The sequence below is a fragment of the Psammomys obesus genome, unplaced genomic scaffold (genome assembly GCF_907164565.1).
Source record: "Psammomys obesus unplaced genomic scaffold, mPsaObe1.curated_primary_1811, whole genome shotgun sequence".
In the NCBI taxonomy this organism is placed as follows: domain Eukaryota; kingdom Metazoa; phylum Chordata; class Mammalia; order Rodentia; family Muridae; genus Psammomys; species Psammomys obesus.
This window is the reverse complement of record NW_026596225.1, coordinates 562,290-584,535: the sequence shown is the minus strand read 5'-3', so window position 1 is coordinate 584,535 and position 22,246 is coordinate 562,290. Positions and strand designations below refer to the sequence as shown.

The 22,246-nt window shown below is 39.1% G+C and overlaps 1 pseudogene; it reads left to right on the top strand.

Annotated features, from left to right (window-relative positions):
* The window catches only part of LOC129668055 (glyceraldehyde-3-phosphate dehydrogenase-like), a 130,894-nt pseudogene extending 111,649 nt beyond the window's left edge, over positions 1–19,245 (top strand).
* Positions 19,246–22,246: the final 3,001 nt, after the last annotated feature.

Below are 22,246 nucleotides of genomic sequence, written 5' to 3'. Positions count from 1 at the left end.
AAAGAAAGAAAGAAAGAAAGAAAGAAAGAAAGAAAGAAAGAAAGAAAGAAAGAAAGAAAGAAAGAAAGAAAGAAAGAAATGCAACAATGGGTTGATGGTTATTAAATCCACCGATTTTTCTGTTTTCTCCAAGCAGGCACAGCAGAGTTCATAGACTGGTGGAATCACCTCCAAGATGAGGAAAGGTTCTCCACATAGTTATATATGTTTTGAATCAGTCTCCAGTATATAATGATATCTCTCCCACAGCAAGATTCTAAGGCCCAGGACTGTAATGTGGAAATAAAACTAGCATTTTCTGTGGGTCCTTATTTACCCACTCATGAACTACTTGTAAAATTCTGTTTCCTGATGCCACCCCTTTATGCTGTAGTAGCCAGGAGGACTGAGTGTCCGGAGATAAATATTTCCACCAGAAAAAAATAAGGAAAAGTAATAATTTTGTTGAGCAGAAAGATACGAATTCTGTCTAGCCACTTTGGACTCCTAAGATCTCTGACCATAGACCTCCTGAGGGGGTTCTTCTGCATCTAAGTGTACTCATTCTTGCTTCTGCTGGAGAGGAAGACTCCAATTTCCTTGTTGGTATTCACTCCAGCCCACACTGTAACTAGTTTCAGTGTTGGGTCAGAGATCTCAAGAATCCAAAATGACCAAGCAGAAATCTTAGCTTCCGGTTCAATAGAACTATTGATAGTGTCAACAAAACTTACATGCTACAATAGGTTAAGGCTTAATGACCTTTAAAGAAATATATCAGATACTAAGGGACAAATACTGCATGCTTTCATTTTTATCAAATACCAAAGTAGGCAAGCTCAGTGGATCTGGAATCAGAATAACGGCTGCCACGGGCTGGAAGACGAGAGGCATGGGAAGCTGCTGTTCCGTTGGCTATGGAATTTTACTCACACAAATTACTCTTATCTAGATAGTCACTACACAACATTGGCGTGATAATTACCAATACTATAATGTGCACTATACTGTTGAGCTACATTTCTTATATTTTTATTATAATAATTTTAGAAATCAGAAAATAAAATTTTGACAGTTAGAACTCTACATATCCAAAGCTGTTCTTCAGACTTCCTTAATAATGAAGTTGACTTGATGACTTTATTAGGAAATGTTACTTTTCTCTTAAAAAAGCAGAATTTTATGAATATTCATTCTTCTAATATAACTTTTTCTTACCAAGCCTTCAGTTTTATGTTTTTATCCTCCTCCTCGATTGTTTGTCTTAATTTTTTAATAACTATGAAAACTGCCTTAACCCTTTCTATGTATGTTCTCTGTGCTTTCTATGAGCCTATTGATTTAGGTCTCAGGCAGTCATTCTCATCAACAGTTTATATGAATGTCTTTGTGGCTGTGCTCTTCTTTGAAATATGTTTCAAAGGATCACTTTGGAAGTCAGTCTCTTTCAAGGAGTTACTTATTTGCATATTAATTACCTCTTATCCTACCTCATGCATTGTGGACTATAACTCTTGCAAATGTTCTTAAATTTAGGGACAAAGTTAAGGCATGCAATAATAAGAGGGTATTAAGAAACAACACCTCTATTAAAAAGAAATGAAAATTGAAATGAGACTCTTGATAACTACTGTTGGAATTTCTGGATATGGAAGCATAAGATATTCTTTTTTTATATTAGTTACAGTTTATTCACTTTGTATCCCAGCTGTAGCCCCCTCCTTTATTCCCTCCCAATCCCACCCTCCCTCACTCACCCCTTCTCTGCCCCTCTCTAAGTCCACTGATGGGGGAGGTCCTCCTCCCCTTCCATCTGACTCTAGCCAATCAGTTCTCTTCAGGACTGGCTGCAATGTCCTCCTCTGTGGCCTAGCAAGGCTGCTCTTCCCTCGGGGAGGGAGGGTCAAAGAGTCAGCCACTGAGTTCATGTCAGAGACAGTCATTCCCCTTACTAGGAAACCCACTTGGATACTGAGCTGCCATGGGCTACATCTGAGCAGGGGTTCTAGGTTATATCTATACATGTTTCTTGGTTGGAGAAACAGTCTCAGAAAAGACCCCTGTGCCCAGATATATTTGGTCATTGTGGAGCTCCTGTCCTCTCCAGGTCTGACTAAGTCCCCCTTCTTTCATATGATTCCCTGCACTCTGCCCAAGGTTCAGTTATGAGTCTCTGCATCTGCTTTGATACACTGCTAGGGAGAGTCTTTCAGGGGCCCTCTGTGATAGGCTCTTGTCCTTATTACTTATTACTTGCCCTTGTTACTTATTTTCTCCTACTTCCAATGTCCATCCTATTTGTCTTTCTAAATGAAGATCGATCATCTTACCCTTGGTCCTCTTTCTTGTTTATCTTCTTTAGGTGTATATATTTTAGTATGTTTATCGTATCTTAGAGGTCTAGTATCCACTTATAAGTGAGTATATACCATGTGTGTCTTTCTGCTTCTGGGATACCTCATTCAGGATCATCTTTTCTAGTTCCCACCATTTGCCTGCAAATTTCATGATTTCCTTGTTTTTAAATGCTGAGTAGTATTCCATTGTGTAAAATTGTATACCACAATTTCTGTATCCATTCCTCCATTGAGGGACATCTGGGTTGTTTCCAGGTTCTGGCTATTATGAATAAAGCTGCTGTGACATGGTAGGCATAAGATATTCTAAAGCCAGTGAAACTCTCTCACCAAGCATTCTGGCCTCATTTGCTCCATTCCATTAAAACAAAAAGCAGCATCGTATTTTCACCTATTTTCACCTAAGGAATGAGTTAACACACAGACGCCATTAAAATCACAGAGTATGAAATGATTGAAATTGCTAAAAGTCCTCAAAGATGAGCAAGAGCACCAAGTCGTCCAACCATCAAAGTTCCTCGGGGAAACTGGCAGTTATCCAGGAAGTGCTCATGAAAACAGCAGCTTTGTCATAGACAACAATTATGTTCACCCAAGAAAGCCAGAAAATTCCAGCCAGAGTTTCACTGAAAATAGGTAGAGCTTCCAGGAAGGAATTTCAGACACTTCATAGTGACGTCTAAAATTTGAGTACATCTATAAAATGAGGAATGGAATCAGTGCTTCTGTACCCAGTAATTCCTAATGGAAAAAACAAAATCTCCCAACTACAGTCTGAAAGTTAACATTCTGTTTTAAGTTTTTCCCTTTTAAGAAATTCAAATTTTGGTAATTGCAAACATGAAGATAATGTGTTTTTGATCAAACCCATCCCACGTTCCCTCAGCTTGAACTCCTCCCATTACACACGCATCATGTTCCTCTCCCAGCCTCACATACTCTGTTTTTAAACCCAAGTCCATTCAGTAAGTACATAGGCCCCCACAGGAGCGTGAGCACCTATCAGGTATGGCAACCCTGAAGCAAACTGACACTCTAGCTTGCCAGCAGCTATCACATGCCAATAGCTCCTCAACTAATGGTGGGACTTCGTAAATCCCTCCCCTATCCACACTGAGACTTTAGCTGGCATGATCTTATCCAGAGCTTATGCAGCGACAGGAGCGTTGAGATGATGTCTGCAATGGAGCCCTGTCTTGTCTAGAATACGTTGTTCTGCAGGAGTCTTCCACTACCTCTACCTCCCACAGTCTGAAAGTTAACACTCTTTTTCTCCAATTGTAATTTTATGTTATTATTATTCTCTACAATTTATTCACTTTGTATCCTGGCTCTGGCCCCCTCCCTCATCTCCTTCCAATCCCACCTTCCCTCCCTCTACTCCCCCTTTACCCCTCCCCTAGTCCACTGATGGGGGTCCTCCTCCCCTTCTATCTGACCTTGGCCTATCAGGTCTCCTCAGGACTGGCTGAACTGTCTTCCTCTGTGGCCTGGTAAAGCCGCACCCCCCTCAGGGGGAGGTGATCAGAGAGCCTTCCGGAGCCTGCTTCCCTTACTAAGGTACCCACTTGAGTACTGAGTCTATGGGCTACATCTGAGCAGGGATTTTAGTTCTTCTCCATGCATGGTCCTTGGTTGGGGTATCAGTTTCTGCAGGGCCCCCATGGCCCAGTTTTTTTGTGGGGGGCACTCTGTTGGCCTCCTTTTGGAGCTCTTACCCCTCTAAGTCTTTCTATCTCCCCTTTCTTTCTTAAAATTCCGTGCCCTCTGCCCGAAGTTTGGCTATGAGCCTCTGCTTCAATTCCTCAATCAGTAGAATCTTTCAGAGGCTGTCTGTGGTAGTCTCCTGTCCTGTTCCCTGTCTTCTCCTGCTTCCAATGTATATAGCATTTGTTCTTCTGAATGAGGATTGAGCATCTTCCCTAGGGTCTTCCTTGTTGGTTAGCTTCTTTAGGACTATAGATTTTAGTATGTTTATCCTATATTACATGTCTAATAACCACTAATGAGTGAGTATATACCATGTGTGTCTTTCTGCTTCTGGGGTACCTCACTGAAGATGATGAAGTTAATATTCTTAAAAACAACAGAGATAGAAGAGAGCAAGATGAACCTAGGTTTTTGTCAAAACCTTATATCTCAATTTATAAAGTTTCAGACCAGAAAGGAGATTCAAATCACCAGACCAGGACCTAATTTATCTCTGGTCTTAATAATTCTTTAAAAGATAGAAGTACTGTTGTAGTTACCATGATGGTCCCCCAATAAATTATAAGTTCAAGGTGCTTTATCCTACCTGGATAGCTCAAATACAAAATGAATTTTCCCTATAAGTGATAAACTAAGATCAGATACTAAGGTCAATCCAATCATTAAATGAAAGTAGAGAAAAATCACGCCATACCCTCCTCTAGGCTCTTTATATATGCAAGAAGGATTAAATGTCATTCAGTATACATACAGAGTTATAAAACATAAAATGGCTCCTGAAACAGCCTAATATGGACCATTCACTTACTCTCATAACAATGTCTGGCTTTTCACATCATATATAGCATCCTGTGTCAAGTCACCTATAACCCTGACTCCCAACTTAAAGATCATCCAAGGAGATTTATCACCAAAAGCATGAATCACAGAGCAGATATATTCCTAACATCAGCCTCAAAATCCCAAAGTAGCATTTGGCAAAACCCCAAAGAATAACAGCTAAGAAAATATTTTTTCACATCTGTCATTTTCTAGTAATGGATAATATTTATGTTACTAATGGCCTGAGATTAGCAATGGCATTTAAAAGATTTGAGAGCAATCTTTTTGAGAACATTCTAAATTTATTTTGATTTATAGCCCCTTATAATTGTTTTTTTTTTCTTATTTCTAAATGTAGAAAGTAGAAAGCATGAGGGCAAATGAAAGAGGACAATGTAGAATACCTTAACAATGTTAAAAATACACTTAATGTTTTAAAAGCATAAATATTTTTATTTTGAAGGGACCTTTACTATCACAGCACTCACACAAAAGAAAAAAATTATCTACCTCACTTAAAACAATTGGATGGAATATCATCCTGAATCCAGAAAATGTCCCTCGTGTGCAAAATGCAAATCATGACATGGAATATACCTTCTTGGCTGAGCTTTGTTAAAGAGACATAAACCACATAGAAGCTATAAGGTGCGTGCTGTATAATAAAATACTCACTAGCCATAAGTGACTGCTGAGCACTTAAAATGTAACAAATTTCAGGAGCAGGTGACATGGCGCGGTTAATACTGCCAAGCTTGATGACCTGAGCTTGATCTGCAGAACCCCCATTTTAAAAAGAAAAAGCCGGACATAGCGGCGGGCATCTCCAATCCCAGGACTTCTATGTGAGAAAGGAGACAGTGACAGCAGAGTTCCTCAGACACTTGCAGGATCGCTAATCTAAGTGTGCAGGACAGCAGAAGCAGAGGAGGCAACACAAACACTTACACCACAGAAACTGCGTGTCTGCCTTCACACACACTAAACAAATTAAATAGTAAGTGAGTAAATAAATAAATAACTAAATAAACTTAAGCCTTTTGTTTCTTTTTATCTTCTTATGTGAAATGGTTGAGCTGCATTAAGGTCGCATTGTGTATCGGTTGAAAGACGCAGATCCAGAGCACAGTGACAGTAGCACAGTCCAGCCACCCTTCTGGGGTTCAGCAGGGTGTCATACACACCACAGACTCCTGCTAAATGCATGCTGTCTAAAAGCTGTCACATATTAGGGGAAATATTTCTAACAATTCTCCCCCCAAATTAAAACAAGTTCATATTTGTGAGGGATGATGTTGGAGCCAGTGTAGAAGTGGGCAATGAAAGAAATGGGATGTTTTTCCTCCTTTTATTCCGCAGATCTCCAACTAGTCAGGAAAAAGAAAATTAAATCATCAAATTCTGACAGGTCCCTCCAGAACTCTCCACAGCCTCACACATGGCCCTTCTCAGTGCCACTCTCTCTGTGTCATCACTGCTGTGTCCAAAATTTACCAAATTTCTGTGAAGTTTTCCCATAGCTCTGAAGAAATATGAGGAAAATAAAAGGCAAATAAGTGAGGTTGCAAGACATATATTATGGGTACAAAATCGTCAGACTCCTAGTCTTGTCATATGAGTATGGGAAAGCTTACTGTTATAATTTTTTATTTCTTCATACATTAATTGTGACCAACAATAAGAGTTACCTATTAGGATCAATTTGTGAAAAGACTGAGCTGAACCGCTGAGTGGTTGAAACATGGTGGGATTTAGTATACGGTGGCTGAATGATGCTGGTAACTAATTATCATCATTGTTGTAGCCTCAGCTACACAGTTTTCAGCAATTCTGGGAAATTTGACATTTTTTTCTTCAGTAGCAATTAATTTTTCTAGTTCACACATTTTCCAGGAACGAAAGTCTCACTTAGCTTTTGTCTCTTACTTATCCTGGGAGAAGTTATTAACCAAGCTGCTGCACAAAAGGTCTGAGAGTTTCGCAACCAGAACAGTTTCAGGATTAAGTATGGACATCCGATGTTTTTGTCAAGATCTCTAGAGATCTTTAGATACACCCTATGGACAAGGGCTGGCTGTGGCTAACGACCACCCCACACTCCATACATATGTGTCAGTCTTTCTCGGACAACCCACAGCCTGAGACAGCTGATTAGCCAAGGATAGCTCACAGATTAGTCACAACAGATGTGGTGTCTGTGTTCCAGGATATTTTACGCCTATGAGAACATTTTCATTTCTTTAAAGATCAAAACTAAATTATGAACTTTGAAAGAAAGAAAATGGTTTCATATATACATATATTTAAATGCATTTTCTGTAAGACTGACAAAGTCACAAAATATAAATTTAAAGCATGATGGTGGGGAAAGGACCCAGGAAGCAAGATTCATAACCTTAAAAGAGCCTGAATATGTGGCATAACCACAGTGAAAAAACATGATGATGCTAGATGACATCAGACCACTTTGCATGTTAGGAAACGGGTAGGATGGTCCCTCACTAACGGGAACAATATGAAAAAACAAAAGGATAGATATTTCCCATCACAGAATCCGCAGAGACACTATTCCATAGATATATCTTGATAACTGCTTGTAATACTCATAAAGCTTCAGCTTTACCCAATAGATACAAATGCGCACAACAAAGTCAGTGGCTAATATCTTGGCATTGTTTTAAGCCTTCTAGTGTCTCATATTGCCTGAGGCACCTTGATGCTACCTAATTACTTCTGGCTTTACCCTTTACGGTAAGACTTGTAAAACTTGGCCCTGTCTTCAGCCTGCTGAAGTGTACACACGTCATAGCCTTGGGCTATTATTTTTGCTTCCTTGTTCCACTAATACTCCATTTCTTACAATGCTACCTTGAGTCAACCTGGGACCCTTATGTGCTTTCTGTCTCTGCTACCCAGACTCCTGAAAACAACTTTGATACCCCCCCACAACCTTAACAAAAGTATTATGTCCTAAGATATGTAACACCTAGGGACCACAGAGCTGTGACTTGGAACTTCAAGTTCAACTCTGTGACCTGCATCTTTGTAACATGGAAATAATGTACATCATCTCTACATGCCTTATCAGTTCTCATAAGTGGGGCCAGAAACATACTTAATAAATGGTAAATTTTCACTTGGGCTTCACATATAAATGTCTTGAATTTGTTTATTCAGTAAATATTTATAGAGTATTTACCATACACATAAACACACATTGTTCTGTGCATTGTAGATATGCAAGTAGCCAAGTAAAACTCTGCCCTCAGAGAATTAGCAACTGTCACAGAGAAACTTCAAACACAGTGACAAAACCATGAATAAAGCCTATCTAATTCTTTCATTGCATAGGAAGATTAAGCAATGTGTCATTTGAATGGGTCATTGGAGAAATGGGGAGAAAAAATGATGTACATTCCCTTCCAGGAAGGGAATGTTTGATATGTTTAGGAAACAGCAGAATGTGTGGCACAGTTAGAACGTAGGATGCAAAACAGCACAACAACAGACAGAATCAGTAATAATACTCTACCATTGTGAGAACACTAGCTTTTGCTTTGAATTAGATGGAAAGTCATGGAAAGATTCTGAACACAGACACAACAGTTGTAGAATGGGACCAGGGGAACATAAAAAATTATGGCTATCAATGGAACAACTATGTCACGAGGCGGCATGACTCACCAAGCAGTGGACTGCGTGAGCCAGCGGCCACCAAGATTCGTAGTACAACATAGCTCCTTCAGCAAACTTTATTTTCCAAAATAGTCTGTTACTGCACAGTGACACGACATGTCAGTCCCTGGCAGTGTCTTTACTTAATTAGCGAGTTTTTGAAACGTACGTGCATGTGGGTTTGAATATATCTAGGGTAGCCATCACTGTGAAATTCTTCCCTTTAAACTTTTTCAAGGATAACATTACTTCTTTGACCTTACTGAAAAATCTGTTTTTACAGCTTGGTTGGAGCTGTGAGAACAGCCATTGAAACGATTCTTTACCAATTACTTTCGGTGAATATTTGAACGCCCGAATCTTGTTTATGAGCACACTGTCTTTCGGGCACCATGGCTCTGTCTAGGAGCCAAGTAATTTCTTGGGATGAGAAATAGGAAAAAAATAGACATGAAAAAAGTTTAAGAAGCACTATGTTTAAGCTTTGCACTGCTTTCTAAATCTCACCTCAATAAATATTTCTTACATATGTTTGAGTCTCTACACGGACCTATAAATGAAGATAGAATTAGATAAGATGAGTGATACCAACAAGCTTATTTAATCTGAAAAGACATCTCTGTTCAGAACTTAAGAACCACTTAACTAGAGCTTCAAAGGCCCTTCAAAGAAAAAATAAAATCCCAACATGCTGACATATTCATCCTGTGCCACTATTTCCCTAATCAATGCAAATAATCTTTTTCAAATCAGAAAATAGCCAATTGGTTCACCAGTTAGAAAACAAAGCATTTCCAGATTACAATCTTAATGGTCGTTTTAAGACTAGAACAAACCCTAAAATGTCATTTTAGTCTCTCTACCTGCAGGCAGGACACATATCTACTATTCCAGGCAGGCAGCCTCATTGCTTTCAGCCCATCTCCTTCGGTGTGATAAGAAAAATGTTATGCCAACCTGTATTTGTCCATTTCTTAGGGCCAAGGGTACATTGCTTGCTAATTTTATATATTTGATAATATCTCATCTCTACTCACTCAAGGAAAATATAGTAATAAACTCTCAAAGTTCTCTTTCAATTCCAAAAGTAAAAGAATAAAGTTTAGGAGTGACTGTCCTAGGCATTGTAGAACTGGCCATAAATTTCTTTGTTTTGGATGGAAAACTATAAGAAGGCTGTAAAGGCCTTTTCTGTTATTAAGGCTAATCAAAACAAACATTATTTTAACCTTTGTTGTAGTTTTGGCTCACATTCACTCCACCATTTTACTAGACTTTCTTTTGCATTGCCCAATGTTGGGTGTTTGTACTTTTATTCTCCTACATCTGGTTTTCTTCAAACTCTCTTAAATTTCTGTACTTTCTCTATAACTATCATTTTGCTCTTATGAATTTTTCTGTTTCATCATTGTTTATTTTAATAAATATCACCATCACCAAAAATCTTTACATTTTTCCCTCATTTTGAAAAATATTGTTTTTTTCCTAATCTTCTTTATTTTACTTTAGTTTTTGTTCCCATCACTCTTTTAGTCACCATGTTCTTTCCTTTCTTGGCAAAAATATGAAGGCTTCTAACATTTTAAATATGGCTGTAATCCTACTGTTCTTCCATAATCAGATCAAGCATCTGCCTTTGAATTGGTTTGTTAAATAATTACGTGAGTTCTCAGAAGAAGCAGAATTAAAGTCTAAGATCTAAGGTCATGCACTGAGTTACAAAGGAGAAGTCATGTTTTTCCCACTGTACATCTGCATTGTACATTTTCTGTGCTCACAAGGAAAATAGTATTGACACAAATTGGAATAAAGGATTTGTTAGTGTAGAAAAAAAATTTACCTCCATTGTTTAAAACAAGAGTCACATATAAAGGAACTTCCATTAAAAAATAATAATAATAATAACAGTTGATTTCTTAATGGAAACTTTGAAAGCCAGAGAGTCTGTAGCAATGCACTCAAAATTCTAAAGACCATGGCTGCCAATCTAGATGACTATACCTCAGCAACCTTTCTGCCACAATTTAAAGGGGAAAAAATATTCCTGTGATGCAAACAGCCTTTAAAAAATTATGTTCATCAACCCAAACCTAAACAAAATATAGGAAATGGTACTGTATCCCGAAGCATAACAAAAAGACTATGGAAGCAAATGAAGCTTCAATCACTAAAACACAAAGTACCACTGAGAACATACAATCGGCAACAAAAAACAAAACAAAAACAAAAAAAAAAAAAACACAATGGCTGTAATCAATGCACACCTTTCAATATCTTTATATGTTAATAGCTCCAATTCTCAAATCAAAAAACACAGATTATCTGAGCAGACCAAGAAACAAAATTCACCAATCCATTGTATACAAGAAGCTCAGCTTTATAAAAAGGTACCACTTTGAGTAAAAGTATAGGAAAAGTGATTCTAATCAGATGGGACCATGAAGCAAGCAGGCATCACTCTCCTAATATCTAACAAAACAAACTTCACACAAAACTAATCAGACAAGATAAAGGATACTTCATCCTAATTAAGGTAATAATCCACCAAGATGGCATTATTATCATAAATATATATGTCCTAAACTCTGGTTCATCCAAATTCATAAATTCTACTAGCAGAATTGAAGACAAAGATTAATGTCAACCCATTAATAGATTTCAGTGTCCCATTTTCTCTAGTAGGCAGTTCATCTATACAAAAAATTAGACATCAAGACTAAGTGACATTGTACATAGAATGGATCAGATAGCTAAAGAATATTCCACCCAAACTCCAAACTATACACAATCTAGTCAACAGCCCACAGACACTTCTCAAAAATAGATGACACTGTGGAACACAAAAGAAATAATAACAAGTGAGAAAGATTTGAAAAAGATCTGTTCATCCTATCTGACCTTAACACAATAAATCTTAAAACTAGTACCCAACAAGTCCTTAGTGTTCGGGAATATGAAATTCCCAAAGAATCAATAAAATATTATGTTAAGACTAGAAAAGAAACATTTACAAAGTGCTTCCAAAAAGCCAGTATTACTCTAATGTCCAAACCAGGTAAAGACAACAAAAGGGAGACTGCAGGCCAGTGTCCATGATGAACATAGATTCAAATTTCCTAAATAAAATATTTTCAAATCAAATACAGACTTACATCAGAAAGATTATCCACCATGACCAAGTTGGCTTCACTTCAGAAATGCAAGGCTGGTTCAAAATATAGACATCAATACACACAATAAATCACATAAATGGACCTAAAAACAAAAATCTCATGCTCATCTCAATAGATTCAGAAGATACCTTTGACGAAATCAAACACACCCTTATGATAAAAGTCCTGGAGAAGGTAGGAAAGAAGACAGCATAGCTTAACAAAATAAAAGTTATATATAAGAAACTCAGAGCCAACAATCTTTCTAAATGGAAAAATGCTTGAAGCAATCCCACTAAAATCAGTGAAGACAAAACTTTCCACTATCGTCACTTCTTTTCAGTATTGTACTCAAAGCACTAGCTGAGAAATATGACAAAATAAAGAAATTAAAGATACAAAAATTGGGGAAAAAATCAAACTATCCTTATTTGAAGATATGATATTATACATAAGAGATCCCAAAATTTCAACAAAAAAAAATATTTCTAAACATTTTCATGGTTAAATATTTAGGCAAGATGTCAGGATACAAAATCATAGATAACTTTTCCATGCACCAGCAACAAACACACTGAGAAAAAGATCAAGGACACACTCTCATCTACAATAACATTCAAAAATAATAAAATATCTAGGAAGAAACATAACCAATGAAGCAGAAAGCATCTACTTTGAAAACTTTAAATCTATGAACAAAGAGATAAAGACTCTAGAAAATAGAAAAACATACCACGCTCATGTATTGATAGAATTAAATTATGAAAAAATAATCACTCTACCAGAAGCCACTTATACAATTGATACAAAACCAATCAAAATTCCTATCCTGTTCTTTATAGAAATAGAAAACTCTATCCTAAAATTCACATGAAACTCCAAAAGACCCCAGATGGCCAAACCAATCCTAAACATAAAGAACAACACTGGAAGGATTATCATGAAGATTTCCAGCTATACTACAGAGCCACTGTAATACAAACAGTATAGTACTGACAGAAAAACAGACATGTAAGCCAATAGAACAAAATAGAGCAAAACAGGAATGTATATAATTTTAGCCATTCATTTAATATTTGTAAAGGATATTAAAACACATACTGGAGAAATGAAGGCACTCTTAACAGATGGTTTTTGGAAAAATAGATGTTCATATGTAGAAGAATGAAGTTTAAATCTATATCTAATACCTTACACAAATAAGTAACTTGAAATGGCCAAAAATCTTAACAAAAAACTGACATATTAAAGCTGCTAGAAGAAAACATACACAGTACTCTATAGGATATGAGTCTAAGAAAGTTCATTTTGGCTCACCCTCAATAGCCCAAGAATTAAGGCCAGCAATTGACTAATGGGACCTAATAAAAAGAAATATTTTTCTGTCCAGCTGAAGAAACAATCAATCAAGTGAGAAGGAAACCCACAAAAGAGTAGAGAATCTTTACCAGCTATACATCTGACAAAAAAATAATATCCATAAAAAAAGAGCTAAAGGAACAGAGTCAAATAGCAAATGACCCATTTGAAAAATAGGCTACATCCATAGACCCAGTCTCCAAGTAGTTCCCTAGTAAGGGGAGCAGGGGCTGTCTCTGGCATGAATTTAGTGGCAGGCTCTTTGATTACCTCCCCCTGGGTGGAGGGGGAGCAGCCTTGCCAGTTCACATAGGAAGACAGTGCAACCAGTCCTGATGAGACCTGATAGGCTAGGGTTAGATAGAAGGGGAGGAGGACCTCCCCTATCAATGGACTAGGGGAGGGGCATAGGGAGAGAAGAGGAAGGGAGGGTGGGATTGGGAGGAAATGAGGAAGGGGCCACAGCCTGGACACAAATTGAATAAATGGTAATAATAATAATAATGAGAAAAATAGGCTCAGAAATGAACAAAGAGAAGACATAAAATAAAGATTATGAAGATGTTGAAGATCAAGAAGAGAAAGAGAAAAAGAAAGAGGAAAGAAAAAAAGGAAGGAAAGAAGAAAGAAAGAAAGAAAGAAAGAAAGAAAGAAAGAAAGAAAGAAAGAAAGAAAAGAAAAAAGAAAGAAAGAAAGAAAGAAAGAAAGAAAGAAAGAAAGAAAGAAAGAATTGCTAATAAATATTTCAAAAAATGTTCATCATCTCTAGCAATTAGGGAAATAAAAATCAAAACAACTTTGAGATTTATCTTGCTACAGTCAGAATGGAAAAGCTCACAAAACAACTGACAAAAGGCACTGGAGAGGATTTTGGGGATTTAGACCTGTTTAGCCACTATGAACATCAACATGGAAAACTAAAAAATAAATCTACCCTAAGACCCAAGTATACCACTCCTTGGCACATGCCCAACGGACTCAGCATCCTACCCCACAGGTACTTGCTCAGTTATGTTTATAGCCAATTTTTTCAGAACAGCTAGGAAAAGAAATCTAAGTATCCTTCAACTGACAAAATACTATTCCAGTATAAAGAAAAATAAAATCACAAAACTTGCAGCAAATAGATGGAACTAGGAAATATCATCTTTAGTGAGGTAACCAAAACCCAGAAAGAAAAGTGTCACCTTCCCGTCTCATCTGTTGTTCCTAACTCCACAACTTCAGATGTGAGTATAACCTAGAGTAACTACAGATTCCAGGAAGTAAAAAGAGATAATTAGAAAGGGGGTGTGGGGAGAAATTAGAAGAATAGCAGGATAAAAACAATTTGAAGTGGGAAATGGAAAAATAGAAGGGAGGAAAAAAGAGGGAGGTCAATACACAGGGAGAGGAAGGAAAGAGGGTAAATAAAGATGTCTGAAAAAGTCATAAGCTGTCACTATTAACCTAATTGAATACATGTAAGTCCCTGGGGGAACACATACATATGTAGTTTACATGAAATTTTCCTACCTGGGTTGTCAATGCTTCTTCCCAGGAGCCATAGACAATCTAACAGAAACTCCAACACCAGGTACGAGAAGTCCCAGTACGAACTGTTGGTAAGGAACATTCAAGGAACTCCTAAAACCTTATAGGCTACTGATGCTGCTCTTGGCTGCCTCCCAGAGGTTTGAAGCTAAGTCCCTATCACTGAAGACCCATACATTTCAGGTACAGAACCCAGAGAATCCAAGCTGGATCAGACCTGAAACCCTCCCTGAGAACTAACTTTCATGATGCCAGAAGGTTCCAAGCAAGCTTCCAGAGCAAAGAAGCAACCAGAAACCCTACCCAACCATCATGCCAATGAACTATCACAGTGACCAGCATTGTTCAATAACCCTAATGGTGCGATACTGCCACTCATGTCATTGTGGTAACTAACATCTCTCTAACTGGATTTTAGGCCCCTCAATGAAGCAACATTGAAAACTTCTTTTTTAATTTTTATTTTTATGTTAATTACAGTTTATTCACTTTGTATCCCAACTGTAGCCCCCTCCCTCCTCCCCTCCTAATCCCACCTTCCCTCCTCATCTCCTCCTATGCCCCTCTCCAAGTCCACAGATAGGGGAGGTCCTCCTCCCCTTTCCCTCTGACCCCAGCTTATCTGTTCTCATCTGAACTGGCTGTCTTCCTCTGCAGCCTGGCAAGGCTGCTTCCCGATCCAGGGGAGGCAATCAAAGAGCCAGCCACTGAGTTCATGTCAGAGATAGTTCCTGTTCCCCTTTCTAGGGTATCCACTTGGATACTGAGCTGCCATGGGCTACATCTGTGCAGGGTTTCTAGGTTATATCCATGAATGTTCCTTGGTTGGAGTTTCAGTCCAAAACAAAAATAAGCCTACATTAGTTCTCTAAAATGTTTGTCTCCCCTATTCCAATTTTGCATCTTTGTTAAAACAGTGATGTAAGCTATGAAGAAAGACACTGCCCTTGGAAATAGTTGAAAGAGTTCACACATTCATTGATCAGAGACAGAACTGACTTATTCTCCATTCTCATGCATTTACTGCTACCTTTATGGTTTGTCCTTGTCCATCATTATTAAAGACTAAATGGCATTCCCTCTTAAATAAGTTTCTAAAATTAAAAGAGTAGAGTCCCCTTTTTTAAAAGTTTGGAATTGTATCTGAACTTTGGGCTGTCTTATTTTGAGTTGCTACATGGATTACACATTTGTTTTATTTCTGAGTGCTACATGATTTCTTCTTCCTGAAAAAAAAAATGAAAAACAAAATGCCGTGGCTGGACAGGCTGTTTTGATACATAAACTTGCCATTGGGCTATTTTGCATCTCTTTATACAGTTTGCTCTGCCAGCGGCTAATTATAGCCATTATTGACTTGTGCTGTGCTCACAGTATCCTACCAAAAAACCAGGGAGCCTGATGTTGTCACTTATATGGAATTCATTATGATAGAAGTAGATATAAAATTATTATGCTCTTCTATCTGCATGTATGCATTTATTTCTCCAGGCTTTCACGCCTGAAATAAATTTACGGGAAACCTAGCTTCTACTATATATTAAGCCTACAATTCAAAATCAGCCAGGCCAAGGACATAATGTTCCATCTTTACAATCAAATACAGATTTCCCATTAAAAGGAAAATTTTCTATTTCCAAAGATTTAATAGTATGGTCTTTTAAAAATAATTCCAGATGCCTAAATTTTAGGACTGAAAATATTCCACAACACAAAATAGTTTTGCCGTGTTGTGATTTGCACAAATCTTCAAAAACCAGACATATTGCCATTTGCTTTGTTCTCAGATACAACTTAGATTCAGGATTTTACAACATTTCATATTTATTTCAGCTATATTCGGGTATATTCAAGATGGACTCACTCTTATTGACGCACTACAATGATTGATTGCACAACACATGTTGATATTTTCCTGCCCTGTTTTGCTGGTTTTTATATCAACTTGGCCATCGTGTCTCACTCACTTGCAACTCCACCCTCTTTTCTTTGAAGTCTCTGTCTGCTTAAATTAAGAATAAACTTCATTAAGACTAATGGCTTATTACATCAAGAGGAAAACAATTCAAACTCAACAGTGATTAAAGTACATAACCTTTAACTGAAATGAGTATTTCCAAAATAAGCAATACTGAGCACGGAGTTCCCAAGAGTCTATAAGAGAGCCTTTGTATAACGCCATAGAACTTGTTTCTATTTCTTTTGCTTCGTAGTTCATAGTGAGTGTTCCAAACACCTTATTAACTTGCTCTTTCTTGTGATGCTCAGGTGACTAAAGTATGATTTCAAGCACTTAAATGTAGCTCCTAGACATTTCATATGACTAAGTCAGGTCAGTTGCCACTAGATGGCTCTGTTTTTATTAGCCCTCCATATATATCAAATGATTAAAGATCTATGGAATAAACATGGCTAAAATTCCAAGGAAATGAGTGGTCCATAATGCAATACATTCTTCTATTCTGCACATGCTATCATTTCTGAACCATCATTTTTATTCATTAGTTTATTTATTTAATTACTTTACAGCCTGATCATAGACCCCTTCTTCCTTCCCAGTCCCACTCTCACACCCTTCCCCCATTCCTCCCCCCATCTCCCAAGAGAAGAGTACCAGTCCACTCTGGCATAACAAGTAGCAGCAGGACAAAGCACATCCTCTCCTACTGAGGCCAGATAAGGCAGCCCAGCTAGGGAAAAGAAATCCAAAGGCAGACAACAAAATCAGAGACAGTCCCTGCTCCAATTGTTAGGGGACCCACATGAAGACCAAGCTGCACATTTGCAACATATGTGTAGGGGATCAAGGTCCAGCTCATGGATGCTCTTTTGAACCATAATTCTTTAGTGGTGAAGGGTTGGATTACTGAAATACAATTTCAAACAAAAATGCATAAAATACTCTCACATTCGCCAGAGCACTATCACTTGAATGAACAGATTTTCAGTGTGATGCTATCTCATTTTAGAGTCATTTTAAAGTATGACCAGCACTCCCGCTTGGATGATGTGGCTATCTCTAGTTCATAGCTCCATAATATCCCCTTGGCTTTTTGTTTAAGGGTGGGGCCTCTCACAATAGGTACATAAAGCCTGATTTAAAGTTTTTCATTCTTCTTGTTCTTCCAACACTGTAAACCAGTCAGCTCTCGCTGTGCTAGGAGTCCAGCCAATCTGCTCTCTTCTAACAGCAGCTGCTTTTTAAGTAACCTTAGAAGACTGAGTAATTTCAAGTACATTTAAAGTAATTTAAGTAAACATAGAGGTCTCTGAGGAATTTTCAAACAATTTTAAATAATTTTTAAATGTTTCATTTAATATATACAACTAGCTAAATGATTTCCCCTCAAGTTTAGAGGAATTACAGTGAACTGACACAACATGCAGCAAGCAAAAGCTTGCTTCCAGAATGACACTGTCTTTTGGTGACATAGAGTAATCACCTAAAATTTTTTGTTGGATAAAAAAAAAGAATATATAGTGGAACATATTTTTCTTGTGCCTTTACTTAAAATATTTTATCTCAGAGTGATGCAATGAGGAAAATTAAAATTAAAATTAAAAAAAAAACTAAAGCACCAACTTCAAGAATTGCAGAATAGGCTCTCTGCTCCTCCTTGTTCAGAGACAGCCGCACCTTTTCGTGCAGCGCCAGCCTCGTCCCTTAGACACGATGACGAAGGACAGAGAGATTTAGCTGTATTGGACACCTGGTTACCAGGGCTGCCTGCACTTCTGGCACAGTGGAGGTTGCCGTCAAGGACCCCTTCGTCGATCTCAGTTACGCGGTCTGCATGTTCCAGTACGACTCCACCCATGGCGAGCTCAAAGGCACAGTCAAGGCTGAGAACGGGAAGCTTGTCATCAACGCAAGCCCATCCGGATATTCCAGGAGCGAGATCCCACCAACAGCAAATGGGGCGATGCTGGCGCCGAGTATGCTGTGGAGTCTACTGGTGTCTTCATCACCACGGAGAAGGCCGGGGCCCGCTTGAAGGGTGGGGCCAAAAGGGTTATCATCTCTGCCCCTTCTGCCATGTCCCCATGTTTGTGATGGGCATGAACCATGGGAAGTATGACAACTCATTCAAGATTGTCAGCAATGCTTCCTGCACCACCATCTGCTTAGCGCCCTGGCCAAGGTCATCCAGGACAACTAAGGCATCGTGGAAGGACTCATGACCACAGTCCATGCCGTCAGTGCTACCCAGAAGACTGCTGATGGTCTCTCTGGAAAGCTGTGGTGTGATGGCCGTGGGGCTGCCCAGAACTTCATCCCAGCATCCACTGGTGCTGCCAAGGCTGTGGGCAAGGTCACCCCAGAGCTGAACGGGAAGCTCACTGGCATGGCCTTCCATGTTCCTACCCCCAATATGTCTGAAGTAGATCTGACATGCTGACTGGAAAAATCTGCCAAGTATGATGACATCAAGAAGGTGGTAAAGCAGGCATCCCAGGGCCCACTGGAGGCCATCCTGGGCTAGACTGAGGACCAGGTTGTCTCCTGAAACAGTGGCTCCCACTCTTCTGCCTTTGATGCTGGGGCTGGCATTGGCCTCAATGACAACTTTATAAAGCTCATTTCCTGGTATGACAATGAATACGGCTATAGCAACAGGATGGTGGATCTCATGGCCTACATGGCCTCCAAGAAGTAAGACCCTGGAGCACCCGCCCCGGCAAGAACACGAGAACAAGAGAAAGAGAGGCCTGAGAGCAAGACAGAGGTTCTTGGCTGTTGAGGGGTCCCTGTCCCAGCCCCTGACACTGAGCATCTCATCACAGTTTCCATCCCAGACTCCCAGAATAGCAGAGGATCCCCGGGAGCTTTACTCTCTTGAATACATCAATAAAGCTTACTGCACACACACACACACACACACACACAAAAAAAAAAAAAAAAAAAAAAAAAAATTGCAAAATAAACAGTAATCTAAAAATTCCCAGGTGTGTCACCCTTTTAGGATATCTAAAATGTTAATATTTTGATCTGTATTACTGAATCAGCACATCTTAGACTCTGAGTATCTGGAAAATACTCAGGGCCACAATGCAAACAACTCACTCTCCACAAAATTTCAGCAATTTTCCAGCTACACAACCGTGTTGGACTCTGATCAGACATTCTACAGGGACAAACTGAGGGGTCCGTCCTAAGGAAACATCATCACTGCTGTCATTTGGGGGCCCCCTGAGTTTCCCCCAAGCTGTGTAAAAGCATCTCGACCCTGAACTGCGTACTTTGTGGTAGGAGTTAGGTGTTAAGCAGCTTGTTTAACATTTCCTCCACTCTGGGCTGATGCTCCATTCTTCCCTTCAGTGCTGACTGTAGCAAACTTGTGTAGAAGGCAGGAGAACTGCTGGCACATGGCTGCCCCAGAGCCCAGCTCAGCCAATGCCTGAGGCAGGAGCAGACTCCCGAATTAACTCCCTTTTGTGTAGCCATTAGGTGAGCATTGTTCTTTGGCATGAACTCAAAATAATTATTTAGTCCAACTTAAAATAGAAAACTTCCAGTTTTACTCATACTAAAAAGAATAAAAGGTCTTAAAAAAACATTTGTCATAACAGATGATATTTCTGTCTCATTAGTTTCTATGGGGAAAACATCTAAAAATACATATTACAAAACTTTTCTACCATTTTGCTAGTTGAAAACACATTTCCCCATGTTTAGAGGTCTATGGGGGGGCAGGAGGGATAAGACGGGATAGTGAAAGTAGAAAGGATGGACAGCTATTCTCTCTTGCTTAGATCTGGTTTCTGGACTCGTAAATAATAAACAAGAATCTTGACATTTTAAATGTGGTTTCCAGGGAGTTCTGTGAGAAACTATTCTCCTTACACAAGAACCAGCACAGCTGCCACCTGCTAGCACAAGTATCTTCAGTAATGTTTTACTGCCTAAAGCTGACAATTCCTTTTTAATGCTTACTACAAATGCACTGACATTCCAGGTTAAGAGTATGATTGTTTTAATTGATAAACATTATATCCACAGAATCCATGTGTGTTGGACAGGTTTTTTTAGGGAACACGGTTTGTACGTTAGAAACCACTGAAAACAGAGCAAAGCATTTAATTTTGTAAAGATTATAGTGTTCAGGGTAAACATTTTTATTTCTATCTTCCTATTTCTCAGTAGTAATTGCCTTTATGCTACACAAAAATGATTCAATGAGTGGTTAAGCAAAAGAGTAGAATATTCTCTCTTGGGTAGATATGGGATCCTACCATGAGAAGAATAAGCTAGGACATGCTAACAATTAGTGTCCCTTTCCTAAAGAGTATTTGTGTAGGAAAGAGTAAGCCAAAGGCATATTAATGTCACAATATTTTGTGAACATTTAAGCTTCAAATTCTTAGTGAAAATATGAAAGAGAAAAGATAGTTGAAAATATAAAATAGAAATAAGCCTGAGCAGGCAAAGGCAGAGACTTAGAGACAGACATACACATTACTAGATGATAACAAGTGACATTTACTGAGGAGCCTGCTCTTGGACAGATCCTGCTCCATCTTCACAATAAGCTGCCTTCATCAAACGGATAATTCCTCATTCAGCTCAACTACCGAGGAAACCAGCACTCCAAAAATTAGGTGTTTTGCCCAATATTTCACAGCCAGGGCAAATATATTACCTGGAATTTGAATCTGAATCACCTTATGTTATTCAGCCTAAACTTGCTCCAAGAGGATCTTAACCTCAATGGAGTATACACAGATCTTGAGTACAGTAGAAGACAATAAAAGAATACTTCAGTACTCAGTAAAGTTCAGTGAGCCCTGCTCTGGGTCCTATTAGGACTGGGCACTGCCCTATACAGGCAAGAGTGAGGAGGCAGACACTGGCCATGCAGGAGAAACATGACCAGGACTAAGTAGGGAGACAAGAAGGATTCAGTGCTCCCTCATATACCAGACACTTGCTTTTCTGGAGAGATCAACTACAAGGTAAGCCTACAGACTAACCGAATATCAAGCCCTAGCAAGAAGAGGCACAACAGAATAATCAACTTTAAATAACAGTGATGACAAAAACAAGCTTTACTGGGTGCTTCCTAGATTCTGAGCAGCCTGTTACATACCTGTGATAAGTTACTTCATATAAAAAGCACAAGAGCCGAAAGAAGTGACTTGGGGGGCCAAGATGGCGGCGCTGGGAGAACACTGTATCTGAGAAGCAGGACAACACTCTCCGTGCAGCGACCAGGAGACTGAACTCTGGGCCCTAAAACTACAGCGATTGTGTGTCCCAGGTGAGGGGAGGCTCCCACAGCGTGGGAATCGATCGGGTCCACTCTCGACTGCCCAGCCAGAACCCGGAAGAGATCCCAGGTAATGCGGACTTTGGGTCTCTGGACTGGTGCCGCAAGCCTGTGTGTCCCGATCACTTTCCCAGGCTGATTGGTGGGCACAAGGGTGTCAGAGACTGGGAGTCCCAGTCACAAGAAAACCCCACGGGGAAGAAAAGTTGCGAGACTGATCACGGGTCACCCAGTCTTTCCCTGGAAGGTCTCTCCGACCACGGGTACCCGCTGCCATCACAACTGAGCTCCCGCTGCGCGGAGAGCGGCTGCGCACCCAGCTCAAAATCCCTACTCCCTCTTCAGAAGAGGCAGGAGGCATCCAGCAGAATCTGCCACAGACTATATTGTC